Consider the following 20,573-nt stretch of genomic DNA (forward strand, 5'->3'; position numbering starts at 1 on the left):
ATATCATCTGGGTGATAAATGTAAGTTCATTAGGTTGACAAATACCATTATTTGACAGCTACAAAAATTAAAACTGTTGTCAATTAAATAGCATATTATTTTACTTTAACTTACCAACATTGTGATTTACTGAAAATGCTATGGAGTGTAAAAAAAAAGATTTTCTAAAAATCATATAGCACAGTTTGCAACCACAAGAGAAAATGTCAGAAAAATAAATTGGATAAGGAATTCCTAAAACTTCTTCATATTCATAGTCTTCTCTGAATCAGTATCATTTGAATTTACTTTTCTATATATTTTCATTATCTGTACTCTAAAGGGAGTTGGTGATGCAGCATTTATTTAAAATGAGTTTACTATTGTGTTAGGAAATACTTTTCCAAACAACTGACACCTATTTTGCAAGTATTAATGCTAATACTTTCCTGATCTTACCAGAAGGTGTGAGTGGAAAGTTTTCTTACAATTGTCTGTATACATATACATGCATTCTCCTTCAACAAATACTCTCCAATGGTTGGAAAACTGAAAAGTTGAGTTCCTAGGATGGCTTCAGGAATAATCACCAGGTTAATACACAAGCAATTTGCAAATAGGAGAGGCTCTATGCAAATAGACATTGAAGTGTCAGACAGTAGGATGGATTCTGATTTCAGGGATAATTTTCAAACCTGTGTATGCTGGAATCTATTTGTAATACTTATGTATTGATAAAAAGCTATCCATCCTGAATTATGAAACTAGCTCTATATGTGAAGATAGGCATGTTTGCTATTTTTCATTAAGCTCAGTTGCAGACTTCTTCCTTTTCACTCTCCTGTATAGTATGTTTTGTGATGTGGGTAATGACTTCACTCGATGTGTTTCTCCATGAAGACAGAGATGAGTAATCTATCTACTTTGTTAGCTAGGGTCAATTTTTCATTGTCTCCTAGTGTTGGATGTGACTTCACTATTGTTAGGTCTCTTCCACCTTTTGTTAAAATTTAATCTTGTACATTCCCTATTTCATAATTTAAACTATAAAGTCCATTGAAAATTTAAAATAGAAATAATTTGAAGATAAAAAAGAGGCAAATTAATGTAAAAGACTGAAGAGAAGTCACTGCTTATCTACTTATAAAAAATCCTTAATAGATTTGAAATAATGGAATAAAACTATTTTATGACTAGTTTTATGCCACATTATAATGTACATACTTTGAGTTTTCCTCAGTGAAAGTGTTTTTGAGTAACTATATCAGTTACTTTACAAATTAAACATTTAAATATGCTAGATTCCCTGCAATTCATACACTTAATCTGCTTGAAAGTTAACAATCATTCCACATATTTTGTGAGTGGTGTGTGTGTGAAAAGTTTTCTATTTTCCACTGGTTGGCAGCATTCATACATGATTAGCAATTACCCACATGAAAAAAAATCTAATTAGAAATATAATTTTCATTTCAGCATCCTGAGACTGGAGAATATTGTTAACTATTCCAGACATCACAGGGCAGACTGATCTGAGAACTGGGTAAGTTTGATGCAATACTATGATTTATAAGCAAATAATATGATTTATAAAAATGTTTTGGTCAGAGGACCAAAATGCATTTTTGTACATACGCGGTTTTCTTCCATAGCTCTTGAATTTCTTATTTTGAGAGTGTTTAAAGTGTCCTTTGTCATGTGATTGAGGTGACTTTTTGGAAGTACCTTAGTTAGAGTGGGTAATTGTTGCCAGGAGGATCACTCATGTGATTAAAGGAGTGTAAGTTTGAACTTTGTGCCCTTTACCTGGGGGGTTTAAGCCCAACTGTCAATGCTGAATGATTTAATCAATTATGTTTATGTAATGGAGTTTTCATTAAAACTCCAGTTGGGGGTTTGGAGGGCTTCCAGGTAAGTGACTACAAGGAGCTTTAGGGAGAATGTCATGTGTAGACAGAGCATGAAAGTTCTGTGCCTTTCCCCATACTTTGCCCTGTGCCTCTTTATTAGGTGGCTGTTGGTTTGTATCTTTCAGTATCCTTTGTAATACATTGGTTAATCTATTGATTAAATTGGTTTTCCTGAGTTCTTTGTGCCATTCTAGCAAATTAATTGTATCTAGGACAGGATCCTGGGAACCTCTGATTTATGGCCAGTCCATCAGGTGACAGCTCGGCCTTGTAGCTGGAACCTGAAACCTAAGGCTGGTCCAACGCAGCCCTCAATCCACAGTAGTCTTTTTTTTTCAGAAGCACAGATTTTGGACTGAGCACATCGTCTTTTGTTCAGAATCCCCATTATCTTACCTGAGGCTTGATGCTGGTGCCTGAGGTTGCGGGGACTGTGTGTGTCTGTGTATGTGTGTTGGGGGGGTGGGTAGTTGTGAGTCTGGAAGGCCAGGTTCTTAACCTATTGAATCTTATGCTATTGCTATCTCTGATCAGAATTGAGTTGACTTCTCAGACAGCCTGCTAGTGTCATCAGTAGCCATCTTTGTTTTTAATTAGGTGTTACCAAAAGGAACATCTAATTTTGCTCATGGTGATATATACATAGATCCTTCATAGAATTTCTTATAGCTGGTTTGAGGAATATGTTTCTTGGTAAAAAGTTAATTCAGGGAAAGTAGGAGCCTGCATTTGACTATAGGATTTTCAGCATTTCCTTCTCTCTGAATAAAAATTTCTCCATCTGCAAAATAGAAATATTTATTTCCAAACTCACAAATAGAATGAAAGCTTCCTGAGAGCAGTTTCTTTGTCTGGTTGTGCTCTGATTAATCAAGTTCCTTGAACAACCCTCTAAGCATCATGAATTATTCAAGAAAGAACTTTGAGATCTGGAGGAATTGTGCTTATTGAAGTATCTTGCAAATAGATAATTTAATTAATATGCCCACTGCCCCAATTTTCTTGGGCCTTTACTAGTTCTAGCACTGTTCCCCAGGAAACTTCTCAATATTTAGGAAATCGGAGCTGCTGTTCACCCTATTAAGATCAGTACAAACAGGGTGTAGTTTATACAACAAAGATGATTAAGAATACTTTATTATCTAGTCAAAGAGGCAGATGCAGAGACAGATAAATTGCAATCCAGCAAGAAAGTGGTAAGATACGTTTGAATGTTTTTTGTGGATGAATAGTAGAGGGGATTACTAATACTAATGTGATCCAAGTTTGATTAAGAGGATTTCATGTAAAGGGTGACCTTGGGCTGCATCTTGAAGGTTGAGACCAGACTCTGGTCATTAGATATGCTCAGTTTTATCTCCAGACACATATATGTTGGAGATTTGTTGCCTCTAATACCATGTCTAACTATTAAAAATATCCAAGGGCACATAAGAATTATCTTATGGACTGAAATATGACACCACCTCCCCCCAAAAAAAAACCAACAAAACAGTTAAAAGACAGTGAAGGAATATGACATAATTGCTGTTTGTATTCTCAAGCATGTTCAGCAAAATACATTTTTAGAGAGAAAACCTAACTACAATATTTCCTCTGAACACCTAGTTTAATTGAAACCGTAGTGGAATTCAAAAACTATTATCACAACTATATTAAAAAGGTACTTTTCTATCTCAGGAATTTTCATTATGGCTGAAATCAGCATTTGTAAACTCTTAACATAGTGCCAGTTTTTGTGTATAATGGAGAGAGTAATACTCAGGTTTTAAATATAAAAGATGAAAAGAGAAGGAACAGAGGAAGATGATGGCTGTGTTGAATTGACAGACAAAATTGAAAATTTAGAGAGCTCTATGGACTATTCAAATGTGTATTCCTCACATTTGGAGCTCAGTGCAATTGTTTTCAGCAGTTTCTTAGCTCCAGTCCCTTTTCTGCTCATTTCTTTTTTGAAGAGGTTTTAATGAGTGACTGAGTGACCTACTTTGGGATACTTCTCGTTTTTTTTAAAAATAAGTGTTTGCTGATGCCTTTTCCATATATCCCACATTGTTAATATCAGATTGCAGCAGAAACCTGAGGGAGCGTATGTGACCCAGAAAGCTTCTAAATCAAGTTTATTCACAAATGTAGGCTTCACTGCCCTGTCTGTTTGTTCCAATTGACTCTGCAAATAAAGTGAAAGAATGAGGGTCAGAATAAATTCATAGGATCCTGAGGAGGGGAAAAATCCTTGTGTCAGACTTCCTTCCATTCTGAATGAACTGAAGTGTGTGTGTATGTATGCACACATGTGAACATGCAAAGGGAGTGTAGGAGGTGAGCACCATGAGCCTAATTTGAATGAAAGGTTGACTCTGATAATTGTTTTTTTAGATTTTGGGTTAGCTTTACACTACTTTTGCATTTTGAAGTCTCGTGGACTTTTATTTTATGATAAAGTGCTAAGACATAACTTGAAACAATTGAAGGAAGCAAACAGAGGGTTTTTTTTTCCTCTTTTGTCTTAGCCATGCAACTCCTGCCTCCCTCAAAATACATCTAAAAAAATGTTGGTCCAATAAAATAGCAAAAATAGTCAATATTAAAATTATTTTATTGTGAAAAGCAATGCATTATGATGCCCCTGCCTTTCCATTGCATTTTTTGGTGTAAGTTGTCTGAAATGGAGATATACTTTGCATCATTTTGATCCATGCCCAAAGGGTTAGCGTAAGCTCCCTGTCTTCAGTAGAGTTAACCAAAAGAACAACCATGTAACAACTTTCTCTGGGTGAAAAAAAAAATCCAGAGGAATTAGACTGAGGAGTGAGTTAGCAAGAGGTTGTTTAGTAAATGAACTTCAAAAGTTTGGGTCCCAGAATGAGATTCAGAGAAGTCATTTATCGGAAATGAGAGGAAAAAAATGAAGTGAGCTCCTCCTCTCATTTAAAAAAAATAAATATAAACCTTTAATTCACTGTAAGGTCACAGTGAGTGTTAACAGTTATGAAGTATGCAAATTTCAATAACTCAGTTTCAAAAGACATAGAAGATGCTGAGAAGCAAGCCAGGTTCCCATAGAGTCTCAGGGGAAAGGTGGGGTATCTGAGTGAGGTGGAATGAACCCTAAAGTAAATCATCAAACTGAAAAACTGAGCCAGTAGTCTAAATCTTCCATAAAGCAATCACCAAAATGGAATTAAAAATACAATAAATTTTCAGTGAATACATGAAAAGAATGGACTGTTTAATAGTTGGAAGAAAAAGATGTTTCATAATGCATTATTTAAAATAAATATTCTATATCAATAAAATGACTCAGAAGCAAGTTGAAAAGGCAAAACATTTTAATTTTTTTCCCTTAAGAATGTGGGAGCCTGGGTATTGATTTTCACAGAAATCCTATATTGAACACATTCTCCAAAAGTGACATCTGTTCAATGATTTTTAAAAACACTTATTTATGTGTGCATACAAGAACTGGGGTGTAGGCCAGAGGTGTGTGTGTGGGGGGGGGGAGGGAGGATGAAAGCATTCACCAGAGAGAGAGTGGGGAACAGAACAGGCAGATCTACTGAAATACACTGCTGAAGGGAGTAGCGGGCGAGACAGGAGAGGTCTGCTGTGCCATGTGGGTCAGCTCCCTGGCCTGGGATTGAACTTCTGCTGCAATGACTGCCGATAGCTTCATAGTGCTGAGACTTAACTCCTTGTGTCATCAGGGAGGCCCTCATGATTTTTATGAGTTGATGTGTTGACATAACATTACATTGATGGGAAGGTGTCAGAGCAAGCTGTATAAAGTATGACTAGGCAGTCATTAAGGGTGACATCCTTTTATTGACCTGCTTACAATTAAAGGTTCAGACCTGGAGTTGGGTCTGCTCCATATAGTTATTCCAGCTAAATCTCTGAGCCGTAGCAGTAAATAAAGGTAGAAGTGAGAATAATGCTAATTCCTAAAAATTAAATAAATTCTATGGTTTGGAATCTAAATGAGAGTGTCTTTAATGAAAGTATTTGAACCAGGATTCTGGATCCTATTGCTGGATAATAGCTCAGGTTCGAAACCCAAAAGCAAACCATATGAGCAGCATAGGTGTCAAAGCATGATCAGAACAGGATGAATGGAGTTAAAGCCTCTATATGCATAATCATTTGCCAGATTCTTCATATTCCATATTCTGCATGCTTTCTTTTTTGCCTTAAAACAATAACTTCTACTTCTAGATTAAGCCCTTAATTACATTAATTGATTCCATAATTGACATAATAAAAATGGAATTCACTAATCTTTATCTGAAGAAGGAGGGGCAAATTAAAGTGACACTAGCACACAACTACCATTGATTTGCTCAGGGTAGGATTGGGAGGCACAAGGAGTGTATAGATCGGTTCATCTTCACCAGGTCCTTGTTCTTTCTTGCTGCTCATTTTCTTAACCCAGTCTTTCCCTCAACTGGATTATGTAATGAAAGCAAGGTGATTATTATGGTAGCCTACTGAATAACAGATCAGGCCACCAGAAAAGAGTTTGGAATATTTACACAGGCAGGAGGCAAAGGAGGAAGTAAATGAGAAGAAAACGTGTAAAGATGTAGCTGATATTCCAAATAAGGATTTTAAGAATAAGGGAGAAGTACACCATACTAAGTGTGTATTTCAATGAATATTAATCCCTCCCTCAAACTCTGGACTGACGATGCAATTGTGCAACTTTCCTCTACCCCCTAGGAATTGATTGGTACCAAATTTTTATACCTGAAATTAAATGGAAAATAAGCCTTAAGTATTAGGCCATCTTTTAATCTCTTTGCACATTGATATGTTCCAGTTCATCTCCAATTCACCTTCACATACACTATCTTTACCAGATTCCTAACCACTGGTATTGACAGTATAGTATTCACAATGTCACATATTCCCTTTGTCCTTTCTTCTTTTACACTCAGTGTATACATTTCAAGAATTAGGTGACGCAGCAGTTGAACGCTGGGTTGCAAAGCTGCCCGCAGCCTCTGCAGCACCGGTTCTATCCCCGGCTGCTCCCTGGGGACCACTGGAGGAGGGTCCCACATGGCGTGCAGACCTCTCCTGCAGCCCGCTGCTCCCCTCAGCAGTGTACAGTGTACTTCGGTCCTTCTGCCTGCTCTGCTCCCTGCTCTGGCTTGGTGAATTCTCTCACCCTCCCGTGCTTCTGACTGTACCCAGTGCATGTATAAATAAATAAAAACAAATCTTAAAAAAAAAGAATTAGGTGAATAAAATTCCACATAAAATTGTAGTTTCAGATATTATTATGGCATAATATAAGTCAACTCGAGAATCAGCTACTAATTTTGCCACTTTAGTACCTACAAAGCCTATTCATATAAGCTCATATGAAATGACACTATAAAGATATTTTTAATGCTATCTTACATAAATAATTTTGAGGATCAGAAAAATGAACTACCTAATTTGAAACAACTTGGTAGTGACAACACAGGCATTTTAACTCAGGTCTAAGTTCCATGCTCTTTAAACTCTATGGTAGATCTGAGTTATAATTGAGATAGCTAGAGATAACACAAAACCTGTTTAATTGAATATTGCTTAGGTGAACACCATTTCTCTACTCGATTATGCTTATCTGTTGTAGGGTCATTGACCTTCCAAAGAGACTAAAAAAAAAATAATATAGAATCAAACCTGTTAATCTAGAAAAGCTGAGTTTATTGCTTAATGCAGTAAGGGAAGCCATTACCTTTACAACTTCAGTAGTTCCATAAAAAGGGAAGTCAAGATAGGGCATTTTGTTAGATTTTTATTTGAGCTAGATCTCTCAATGAAGCGGGATTCGCTTAGATTTGGTAATTCATGTTATGTGAGTAGTTACGTGTTAGAGAATAGCCAATTATTTGATGAGCCCAGTTGAGCTATTGAGTACTTTGAGAAGGGGTTATTTATGTGATGAAAGCAAATGCAGCCCCATTCTTTGCATAAATGAATTTTCAGGAAATTCTGAAATGGCAGGGTTATTTGTAATTTTACCTTCTTGGGCAAAAGCATAGTTAAGGTAGACTGTCAAACAGTAAGCTGAGTGGATATAGATTTATTCCATAATGACATAATTTCTTATTTTGTTTCATAATTTCTTATTACTAACAACACACAAACAAACCTGTCTTGGTACTAAGAAATACAGTAGAGTTAATGCACCTTTAGTTCAATATCTGGCTCAAGGTAGAACTCAGTATTTATTTAGAATGAATTGAAAAACCAGAAAATTAATGCAAATTGATAGAGCAGGACTTTCTAAAATGTATTCCAAGGAATATTGGGTCCCATGAGATACTTCTGAAGAAAAGATTCATTTAATCAAAAAGACTTGGAAAGTACTGCATTCATACTCTTCTTTAATGAGTCAGAGTATCCATAAGATTGAAGAGTTTGAGGCTAATGCCCTGCAGTGAAATGAATCACAAGCCTTTTTAGAATTTTATGGAGTGATGAGTCCAGTGACAAACTGAAAAGTGCATAACTGCTTAATGGCATTAAAATTTAAAAATACACTTCATGTGAGGGCATAACATGAGAAGAGCAACTAGAGGGGAATTGCAGGGGGAACTAGAAGAGGAATCTATGAACTGAATTCAGTCCCAGGATTAAGAAAAAAGTAAGATTCAAGCTACAGTAATTTCTTCACTTACCAGCTATAGGAACATGGACACTGGGAGTTTAAACAAAATAACATATAACCAGGTCTTTGAGTAATGTTATTTTGGTTCAACTAAGGCTGGAATTATTCTGTCCTTCTAATGGTATAATGAAATGACACTGAAGGAAAGGATGTTGTTCAAAGAACTGCTATAATGTGTTAAGTGAAATCATCTTTGTTAAACCTGTGTTGTTGAAACTTCCTTGAGCAGTGAATGAGATGAGCATATATATTATATACACCAGGACATTTTGGAGTGGAGGGGTTCTGCCCAATTATATTGGAACAATAATCATGAACAGAATCACAATGTATGGTCACCCTACATGTTATTTTTACACTTTACATATGGAATCTATCGTTAAAGTGATGTCCTTGGATTAAAACTTTGAGGAAAGCTGAGAATGATCAAAGCTATATTTTAAAAGTGAACCTACCTCCATAAGAAATCTATGAAATTTAATTATAGTTCTGAGGCTCATGGATTGCCTTCTTGTCCTGAACACCAAATCCTCTCAACTGATCTGATTCTCTGGAATCTTAGCATATTTAAGTATCTTATGTGTCGATAGGCAAAGAAAGAGGAGGTATTGAGTGTGGTTTCTTAGTAACAGTAGTTTATTATTCTCTTAGAATTCAATAGATTTTTTTTTTTTTCATGAACTAATGGCAACCCATAAAGTAGTGGCAGTTGCCCAGTTAGGAACAGATAAAAAAGTCAAGAGATTTGGGTCTTTTTTGACATTTACCTTCTTTGGAGTCTCATTAGCTTTTAAGATAAAGATCATCAACTTAAAAAGAGTCACAGCCAAATAGGTAAGGAAATAAGAGATGCATGCAGTAGAAGAATAGGAAGCTGTGGAGATGAGGGCCCTATCTACAAGATAAATACATTTATGCCCAGATGACTAGACTGCTGTTAACCAGGCATGTGGTATAACTACTTGTGGATATTCTAAATTTTCAGGAAACATGACTATGTTCATTCTCTTGTAATTGACCATTTAAAAAATTTTGACCTAATTTTAATGGCAGCAAATATATCACACTGTTCAAATAAAATATATCTTTATAACAGCTTGGCTTCGTAGAATTCTAGTTTTCAAACTCCTATGTAAAGATTATTTGTTAAACAGGTTAATACTTAATCATAATTAAGTTTTTTAATGTTAGTCTTGTGAAGAAAGGTGATGGTTATTAACTAAATTTAATGTGTACCAAAAAATGCGTACATATGTCACCTTGCAAGTGTTTGTATGTTTAAAAATATACAAGTTTATGATATTATGTCAATTACATTTCAATAAGACTGGGGAAATACATCCAATTAAAAGCAAATCAAATCATCCATGCTTTACCATCCTAATTCATGTACAGGGAACTGTCCTAAAACTTCTGCACCTGCTACTCCAATGGATAGAAATACAGTAGGGAATAAGTAAATATTATTATTCACTAAAGGTCAAATATAGAATTGAAATGAATGATAGGGATTTCCATGTTTTAAAAAGTTGATCTCATATTCTACTTTTCTATTATAAGTATATGCATCAATATTTTCTTTCTTTATATATGAAAAATGGTGCTTAAAAAAACTAGTGTCTTTTCTAGTAACATGAACATGAAAGCAAACCTAAATCATAAAACTAATGCATAGTTCAGGTAATAAGAAAAAATGGATAACCCATGGCCCAAGTTCTTTGAATTGAATTTTGTTAGGTCTTTTTTTTTTTGGCCTGAATTCATAGAACTGCTATTGCTAGGCTCACAATATTTTGAGTGACTGTGTGTATGTACTATAATTTTAGAGTTGATTTGATTGAGACAAGAAATACTGAAAAATATTAACATGTCTCAGTGTCACTTTGTTCACAATAGCCTTTGAATATTCTACTGTTATTTGACCTAGTTTTATTCAACTTTTTAAAAGATTTCTTTATTTTTATACAAGAGCTGGGGTACAGGCCAGAGGAGCGGGAGGGTGAGAGGATTCACCAGAGACAGAGCATGGAGCAAAACAGGCAGATGGACCAAAAGCACTGCTGAGGGGAGCAGCCGGTGAGACAGGAGAGGTCTGCTGGGCCATGTGGGTATTTCCCTGGCTGGCCAGGCATTGAACCCTCGAAGCAGAGGCTGTGGACAGCTTCACAGTGCTGCACTCAACCCGCTGAGCCACCGGAGAGGTCCTATTTTATTCAATTTTGTCCCTGTAAACTCTCCTATCCTTCAGCCACCCTACCTCCATTGCTCCCAATAGAAGATGGATGACCTAGAGATTTATGAGAAAACCAGCAGAAAGCAGGAGGCATAAGTGGCAGTGGCAGAGGGTGCAGAGAGAGGGTAGCTGACAAAATCACAAATGTTTTGGGAAAAATGGTATTTCTGCTTTTCCTTTGAAATTTTTTTTTAAGATGATATGTAATTAACATGTAATCAGCCCTTAACAGAAGGAAGTGAGGGTACACAATCTGGGTCACAAGGAGACATTTTGGAAATGTCTCACATTCTCTTTTTCAATTGGTTACCTCTATAAACTATGAACAGCAGGGTTCTTTGCCACTGAGACTAATTCCACTTAATGTTATTGATGGGGGCACAGTGATAATATTTATTGTAGACTCGTGTATTTATCTTTTCATAAGAAAGTTCTCTAAAAGAAATACAACCAAGCTAAATGATATAGCCACCAACTGAAATTAAGAATAATGGCTTGAATTCAGAGAACACGATGCTGTGGTATATGGTAGTTTTCCTCTTCTTAAATAAAAGTTTTAATTCACAAGATAAAATTGCATTAATAACTGTTCTCTCACTAAGTAGAAAAGTAATTAAAGTTTAGGAAAATTGAAAAATGTCTTGATTCACAGTGGCACATTTCCTCTTTTCAAAATGTGTTTTTCCTCCCCAAGTGCTGTGTGGTGTGCTCATGAGTCTCACAGTACACTACTGTGCTGATGGGGTTTTTCACTCTTGGCTGGGCCCATGGAAAGGACATGAGCCCTCCGTGACCAGTGTGGAAAAAGGCAGTCAATCTGGTAAAAGGTGCATCAGCAGTGAGTGAGAAGTGAAAGGCAAAGAAGTGGTGGTCCTCTATTTTTCCCTAAATAGAACATTTTTAACCATTATACACCCACAGCCCCAAAATATTTCCATTGGAGAAAATTCTAAGCACTTCACCAAGTTTGGCTAATAGTTCTTTCCCGGAGCCCCTATCATACCACGCATATATTTTGCTATCTGACCGTGTCTCAGTAATGTTTCAACATATTCTTTAAGCTAACCTTCCTCTGCTTCTTTTGACATGCATTATATTTTTTAAACTTTCTATATATTTTATCGTAAGGTATTTTATATTTTAATGACTTCATATTTAGTAATTTTGAATTATTTTATCCTTAGTTTTGTTGGAATGAATTTTATTGTTCATCATTTACCCAATTCATTTGCAATAAATTTAAAAATGTAAATAGCTTTCACTTATTCCTAATTTCTTACATTTTGGTTTTAATCTCTACTATTATTATTATTTTAGTGTGTGTGTGGGGGACCCTCGCTGGCGGCCGGGGAATGAACCGGCGCTTCAGAGGCTGCCAGCAGCCTCGCAGCCCAGCGCTCAACTGCTGCGCCACCAGGGGAGGCCCTCTACTATTAATTTTATCTTTATTAATTATGTAATGATTTCTATTTATTTATACTTCAATTTTAACTCTTATTAAACATTTGATTTTTTTGTTTTAAGTTGTAATTATCATACATTCATTTAAATGCTTTTAGTCTTTTTTAAAAAACATATGTACTTTGTCATGCCTTCTTTTCTCAGCCAGTGCAGAGCTGCTTCAGTTACTATGTGGTATTGCTGAACATTTGGTAGGACTTCACATTAGAAATGGGCAGGTTTGGAGATCTCCAGTAGATCTGCTGTTCTTAATAAATTTTATTATATTCTGGTGTAATAAATAGACTCCAAACTAATCATCTTTCCCAGGGCAGAATGACTCTCTGTGTATGTGACATACTGAATTATTTTGAAGATGATTTTGCTCATAACTGAGTAAAATCTACAGATATATTTTAATAGTCTTGATGAATATAAACATGCTATCTTTCAATTTACTTAGATTTTCTGAATTTTTTGGAGAGGGGCCAGAAAAAGTAGTATTTTATTCCATCTCCTTCTACCTTCCTTTCACCCATTTTGAATATTTTTTAAAATTATATAATTTTCTCTATAAAAGTATCTTACATATTTTTGGTAGGTGTATTCATTAAGTACTTTATATTTTTGTCATTATAATAAATACATATTTTTTGCAGTTTCCAATATGTAAAACTTAATTAACTTTTATAAACTGATCTTATTTACTATGACCTTTATAAGTTCATCTTAATTCTAAGAATTTGTTAGGCTTTCCATGTATGTAATCATATCATTTGGAAAAAATTAGAATTCTGTTTATTCCAGTTCTGATCTTTTTCTTAAATTATTGCGCCAACTAGTAAAGCAGTCTATAAAATGGTCAATAACAGTGATAATATTAGCATCATATTCTTTAATTTTAATGGGAATCATAGTAATATTTTACTGATGAGAACAATTTTGATTATAGATAACTTTTTGAAAGGTAAACAAATAACTTCTTCATAGTTTCCTAAGATTTCTTTGAGGAAAAATGGTTGTGAGTGGTCTATATTGTTCATTATAAGTGCATTTTTCCTTTACTCTGTTTCCATTAGTCTATATAATTTGCTAATAATAATTTGTACATTTTCTTAATTTGCTAATGTTGAACTAATTTTCCCCAAATAGTTTAACTTGTACTTGAAATTATTTAATCACTTTACATAATTTTAATCACTTAACTCTTAGAAGTCTAATACAATTTTCTCTTGAATATTCTTTCTTTTATCTTCAACAATAGAAGAATCTGAAATTGCTTAAAATATGATCATCTGTCCTCAACTAAGCACTTTTTAATAGTTTGAAGCACCCAAATTGTATATTATCATTCACTCACTGTTTATAGTTATTCAGATATTTCTAACTTACTCTGTGTGTCTTTTATAGGTAATTTAGTTTTTATCCCTTTATTCCCTTCATTTCTTTTAAAGTATGATCAGTTTGAATACAGGCATTCTGCTTTTAATGGAGATTGGTTATCAATTATTAAGGATTGGTGATTTCTATAAATGTGTATGATTATCACTATTTGGTATTTCTCCTTTGCTTTCTTTACTATCTCTTTCCCAGAACTCTGTAGGTTCCCAGACATGTAGGTCTTTCTACTTTGCTTCTACATTTTTATTTTGGTTTGAATATAAGTAACTTTTATTTTTTAAGAACAAAATTTGGAAGTAAAAAAAAGATGTTTTATGTTTATTCCATTCCATTCCCTATTACTTAATCACATGGCTTAAATGTAATGTAAGGCTTAAATGTAAAAAAGGCCTTAAATGTAAGGAATGTAAGGAAGGCCTTGTAAGTTGAGCTGTGTCTCTAGAATTTTGAAGAGAATATGGCTTTTGGTAAATAAGAGTCTTTGTTATATAACTAATTCTCAAACTATTCTGAATTTTACTCTTGAATAATTTTAAATAATCTAAAAGTTTGTGTTTCTCTGGCATTTTAGTTTTCATGATTGTTTCATAGAATGGGATTTTGTTATTCTGTCATTTTTCACTGAAGAGTACTCTATGAAACTATGGAAGACAATCTATAATTTTATTTATTGTGGGATTATTGGGGTAGAGAAACTGCACAATATTATGTCTTTTCTATGATACTCCATGTGAAAAATTTCTCTCAGATTTCAGCTACAGAGAAAGATAAATTTCTCTTGAGCATGTGGTTTAGCTTTACTTCACTTATTTTGCACATCTTAACACTGTCTTTTTGTACAACTCCAAAGAGTTTTTATTCAAAATTTTCACCTTTTTCTAATGTGTCCTTGCATTCATCATCATGTACTAGTTTTATTCTTTATGTTCAAATTTTTCTATACCTTGCACTGTAGCATGATGTTTAAAATCATGGTGTATATTCTTAGACCAACAACTTCCTCCAGGCTTTGTCACATGTGAAATATGGACTTCAAACTAGAGTGCAATATTGGAGGGAAAGAGCCTTTAAAGGATGCAATGATGGAAGGAAATGATAATGTTCTGGAACTGGGTAGTGAAAGTAGAAATAGAAAGGAGAATGATTCATTTCAGCATTGTTAAAGGCTGACTATAATACATAGAATGTGAAAAAGAAGACAAAAATTTTGGTCTCTCATCTGAACATCTGATTAGATAAATAAGTGATATACTATAATGGGGGCACTGCTAGAAAAGTGGATTTTATATGATGGAAGCATAGTAAACTCAAGTATGCTAACAAAGGAAGTAGAAAAACCAAAGTATATCCCTGACCTAGGACATATGTTTTTATAATTTTTGTTGTTTGAATTCATCTTAATGACATTGTAGGCTCACAATTGTGCAAGCAGCGGTTTTGGTTTGTCAATCCTAGTGTATTGACCTTAGCTGTATTCCCACTGCTATGATGAGGCATCTGAAATTCCTTAATGTTTCAGGTAATAAACCATATAATAGGCACGTGTGAAAGGAACATGAATCCTGGACATTGTTTTCAAAACATCTTATTTAAGGACATCTTGTAAATTCAAGGAAGTGTCAGCATCAAACTTTGCAGAAATTTGTCTGTAGCCTGGGAAAGTATTTTGGAGACAACCTGAAGAACTCAAAAGTGTTGCTGCCTTACCAATATTTTGACAATATGGATGACGTTGTATGAAAAAACTAGGACATTGGTAACTTCATAAACAATGGTTCAGAAATTTTTGACTAAAGTTTTATGGTTCTTACATGTCAACATTAATATATAATAAATCACAGTTATAAATAGATCTAAAATATATATTAGTAAATATACTAAATATTAAGAAACACAGGTGTGGTTATTTGGTAGACTTTCTTTAGCAATAAACAAAATAGCTGGACATCTTTCACTAAACAGAATTTTGGATTCAAAGAAATGCAGTATACAAGCGCGGAACTCAGGAGAGAAGTTTGTGGTTTGTGGTCGGAGAGTTACTTTAGGTAGTGACATCCCTTAGAGGAAACTAAGGATCTAGGGTATACTCCTGAGTAACAGAAATTTAAAGGAGGGATAGAGGAGAAAAGGAACACATGAAGGAGAATATAAACAGATGATGAGAGAAATTAAAGGAATTTAGCATAATCTTGAAAAAGGGGAGTAATAAAAAATGTGAGATTCCTAAAAGGTAAGAAGGGTAAGAATAAAAAGAAATGCATTTAAAGTAAAAAAGCAGTGTTCTCAGTCATGATTCTTTTAGTGGCACCCCCATAAAGAATTTTCAAATTACTTGTAGTAATGAATATTTATATTCTCACTTTTAGTGTCTCTTTTATTTGAATAGACCTCAGTAATTTTTATCTCAAACATATTTTTCTACTGTAAGCTTGGTTCATATTGCCATTAAACTTTTACATAATAAAAATTCACTTTAAGTCATCATTAACATGAATCTAAACACAAAAAGAACTATATATAGAATTGCACATTGACTTGAACATTAAAGTAACCCAGGAATTTTGGGGTGAAGAGGATGATCGAGTCTTGAGATGTCTTGAGAATTGATAAAGATGAGTTATGACTTGATGAAAATATTTGTAAGAGAACTTAGCATTCCTCTGGAAGTAGTAGCGAAGAAGGCACTGATCCAAATTCTAGACTCTGATTATATGGTTGAGTATAATCTTTAATAATTTATCTTGCAAATTTATTGATGAGGCACCCTATTTGTGTGGGGGGTATAGTCTGCAGAGAACAAAGTTTCATATGCCCCATGTTTTGTGAGTTAGTGCTATTTATAAAAAAAAGATGTACAAACATCTCACTATATGTTTGAAGCGTAGACAACTTTTAGTATATTTGTTTTCCTTTATTCATCTATTCACTAAAGCTGCTTTTCAATTATTCTATTACATTAGGTTGTTTGAAATTGAATTCCCAGTTTGATAAGTTATTTTATATAAATGAGGATTCATTCATTCCTATTTATAATAATTATTAACATCAAATTTATTTAGAAAATTGATTTTAACCAACAACCCAATATCCCATCCCAGAATGAATGTGTATACATGTGCATGTATAAACTGTTATATCCATATGTAATTCTGCAAATCAATATTAACTCTATTGAAAGAACTCCCATCACTTAAAATATATGCACTCAATTTGGTTTTGATTACCCATGCATTATTTTCCTTTACTGGCAGGGACTATAATAAGTTGAATTTATTTAGATTTCTTTATTTCTTTGAGATGTCAGTTTCAAATAGTTGCCTGTTGCCTAAGCAATGGATCTATTCTTGTTTGATGTTGTGGAACACAAGAAATGAAGATTGTTTTCTTTTTTCTGTGTGTTGTTATTTCAATAGCTTTGAAAAAGATTTGCCATGCCAGGGGTAGTAATGGTGGTAATAGTACTTTGGCTTTGGTTAACAGTTTTCTTGATCTTCCTATCCACACTTTATAATTATATACAGAAAAAAGGCAATCATCATCTCACTTTAAATTATTTTATAAGGCTTATGGATGACAACGCAGACAAAACTACTCTGTCCAAGCTGTCAACACATTTTACTGTGACATTTTTTAATGTTTTAGGCACAAGCTGTCTCAGTGAATTTAATGGGGAAGAAATCACCTGGCAAATAACACTTCATTGCCCATAATTCATTGCCCACCCCCAGCCCTGCAATAAAATAATCTGACATGTATTTTGTACTCTTCCAAAAATGATCTCTTGCATTTGGGAGTTATTTGTAGTTGTAGACAGGTAGAAATGAGGATTTTTTAGTCTCCTTGTCTAAGCCATGACTATAGAAAGCTGTCCAGAATTAAATTTCCAGTTCTCTCTTGTCAGGTTGCATTACAGAGCTTGGTGTCCAAACAAGAGAGATGAGTATGACAATATAGACTGGAGATGGTGGGGCATAAATCAAATTCAATTCCAGCTTTTACTCCAGAGGAAAAAATAATGCCCTGTAGAGGCAGAGAAGTGACTTATGTTCCTGCAGTATTTACTAATGCAGCATAATGGAAAGGCCGGACTGTGGAGTGGCTGGTGTGTGTAGCTACTTCGTGTTGCTACTCAATATCTAGATCATTCTTGTTTTTGTTGGTATAGTTTAGAAATTAATTCGGGAATCCTGCATATATAATCTGTGTGATTTGGGTGTTCCCTACGGATAAAGTGACTATTGGATACTCTTTAGAAAACTGTATCTTGGCTGAGCCTGATAACACTTCAAATATTTTAAATTTTTTATTTTGAAAATAGTCTTCCTACTTATATTTCACAGACAACATGGAGACATGTAGTCCACAAAAACAAATGCTTTATTGTGGTTTTCTTACTATTTACTTTCTCCTTCCACTATAGATAACTATTGTGAATTGTCTGGTATATTTACTTTCACTCCTTCTTTAAAATCAGGTGCAATTAAACATAGATGGCTTTGTTAGCATTGTTTAATGTATTTTTTTGCATATTACATACATTTGTTCACACTTGAATTTTTTTCACTTAGAGTACATTATGGAAATATTTCCAGTTAACCAGCACAGTTATAGATCATCTATGATATAAAAATATCCTGATTTATTAAATTATTCCCCTTTGGTAGTTTTCAGTTTATGTCTAGGGTTTAGCTTTATTTTGTGTTGCCCATAAAATACTGTTGTGATAAACCTTCCTTTACCTATACATCCTAGCATTTTCATTTTATACATTTTCCAGAATGAGATTATTGGATTGAAATACGGTGTTTTTGGTTTTAGTAGATAAATCTCTGTAACTAGTATTATTTTTTTCCAGAAATATAAGATTCTATTTCCCCCATATTCTCTTTGCAATGGGTATTAGTATTTTTACATTTTACCAATCTCAGTAGCAAAGTTACATCTCATAACTAATTTGCATTTTACTAATTATTGGAACTTAATCTTTTCCTGATCTGTGCATTGTTTTTAGAATTGTTGCCCATTTCACTCTGTATTTCTATACATTGTATGACCTCTGCACATTAAAGATACAAATCCATCTGTTAGACAGATTTTGTTTCCCAATGATCACTATTCTAATATGTTTTGTTAGTGGTGTGCTTTGCCATACCCCAAATTTTAATTTTTTAACACAGTCAAATCTACCTTATTATTTCCCTTACAACCATGAAATGGTTTTTGCATCAAAGATTTTCTTAATCTTTGATATAACTCTTATTTTGGGTACCAAAAAGGGGATGAGCCCAATGGTCTATGGTTAATGCCGTTTATTGGGAGGTAATGTTGCTCTCTTTCTTTGAGAGACTCTACAGTAAAATGGACTAGTTAATAATACTCTGATATTTTTAGTTACTATTTTGATATTTATAAATGTCCTCAATGTACTAAGAACTGTGACATATAAAAAAGATGAATTAGATAAAAACCTAAGCTTCAGAGAGCTTAGAGTTAAGGAAGTATAAAGGAATATATAAAGTAAGATTGGAAGTGACAAGTACCATAAGAGACAAATAGATAAATTACTGCCTTCCCCAAATGAACCTCTTTTTCTATTTCAGTAACCTGCATGGTTGTGGCAGAACAATCAGTTGTAATTTGTTGTGAAACATCCCTTCAATTTTGAAAAAGTCACTTTATAATGTAAAGCCGCTGTTACAAATCCATTGTATTATATTTATGATTCAATTGAATATCATTAAACCTATGTTTTTAATCCGCAGTCACCCACTCATGCAGGCTTGTCCTCTCTCCCTCCTTGTCCCTTTCCCTCCAATATGTAACTTAGTAATGGCCATGATCTATTGATAGATAGGTAGATCAATAGACAGACAGACGGACAATGACCATTCCTAAGTTATACATTGCCTTAAAGTCTTTATCATTAATATCTTGATGAGTCAAAAGATGAGTATTTTTTATAGAATTTTTTGAAGATTTATTTACTTTCATACAAGAGCTGGGGTACAGACCAAAGATGCGGGAGGGTGAGAGGATCCACCAGAGGCAGAGCAGGGAGCAGAACAGGCGGACAACAGAAATACACTGCTGAGGGGAGCAGCAGGTGAGACATGAGAGGTCTGCCGCACCATGTGGGACTCTCCCTGGTCAGGATCGAACCTGCGCTGCAGAGGCTGCAGGCAACTTCAGAGTGTGGTGCTCAACCCGCTGTGCCACCGGGGAGGCCCTATAGAAGGTTTTAAACATTAGGTTAGAACCAAGAAACTTTACTAAGTAACATAGACATTCATTTAATAGTTATCTGTTCTTTGTTTTACACATGTCAATTTTTCTATATGCATTGCTTTACTCATTCCTCAGATGAGTCCTGTTAGATAGGTTTGATCACCTATTTAATATTCTCAAACAAAAGTAGCGAGTAACTTAACCAGAGGCATGTAGCATGGAAGTAAGTGGACAGCTGCACCTGGGTTCTGACCCAAGCCACCTGGCTCTGTATCCTGTGTTTTTAACCATGTTACTGTTCATTTGGTCACTAGCTGTCTAATCTGTGGGGTATGCAATAGAGTACTCCAGATTTCGTTACATCATTCTCCATTTGATCCTTTATTTTCTCTTTAGGAAAAGAACTGAACTAAAATTAAAAATAAAAGTTCTATCATTTTTATATATGTCTTATAGCTTATTGGGCATTGCTTATTGTCCATTTAATATTCAAAATGCAACTGGTGAAAATATAGTTCTTATATGTACTCTCCTGCTCCAGAGAAGTAAAAGTCTCACTATTTAGCTTCTTCAACTTTGTGTTTCCTCCAACCTAAAATCAGAATATTTTTTTTCATGAAACATAATACAAAATAATAATCACAGATGAGTCAGTAAATTTTAGTTTTTTTGTTGCCTATTCTGAATTGTCAGTATTACAGATATTATGTGTGTACCA

General features: G+C 34.3%; 1 long non-coding RNA gene across 1 annotated transcript in view; it reads left to right on the top strand.

The window, feature by feature from the left end:
* The window catches only part of LOC119239008 (uncharacterized), a 400,738-nt gene that overhangs the window by 150,367 nt on the left and 229,798 nt on the right, over positions 1-20,573 (top strand). The window contains exon 4 of the long non-coding RNA XR_008550613.1: positions 1,456-1,522. This is a non-coding gene — a long non-coding RNA (uncharacterized LOC119239008). The remainder of the gene's footprint in view (positions 1-1,455; positions 1,523-20,573) is intronic.

This window comes from Talpa occidentalis, unplaced genomic scaffold (genome assembly GCF_014898055.3).
Source record: "Talpa occidentalis isolate TD23 unplaced genomic scaffold, MPIMG_talOcc4v2.1, whole genome shotgun sequence".
Lineage (NCBI taxonomy): Eukaryota > Metazoa > Chordata > Mammalia > Eulipotyphla > Talpidae > Talpa > Talpa occidentalis.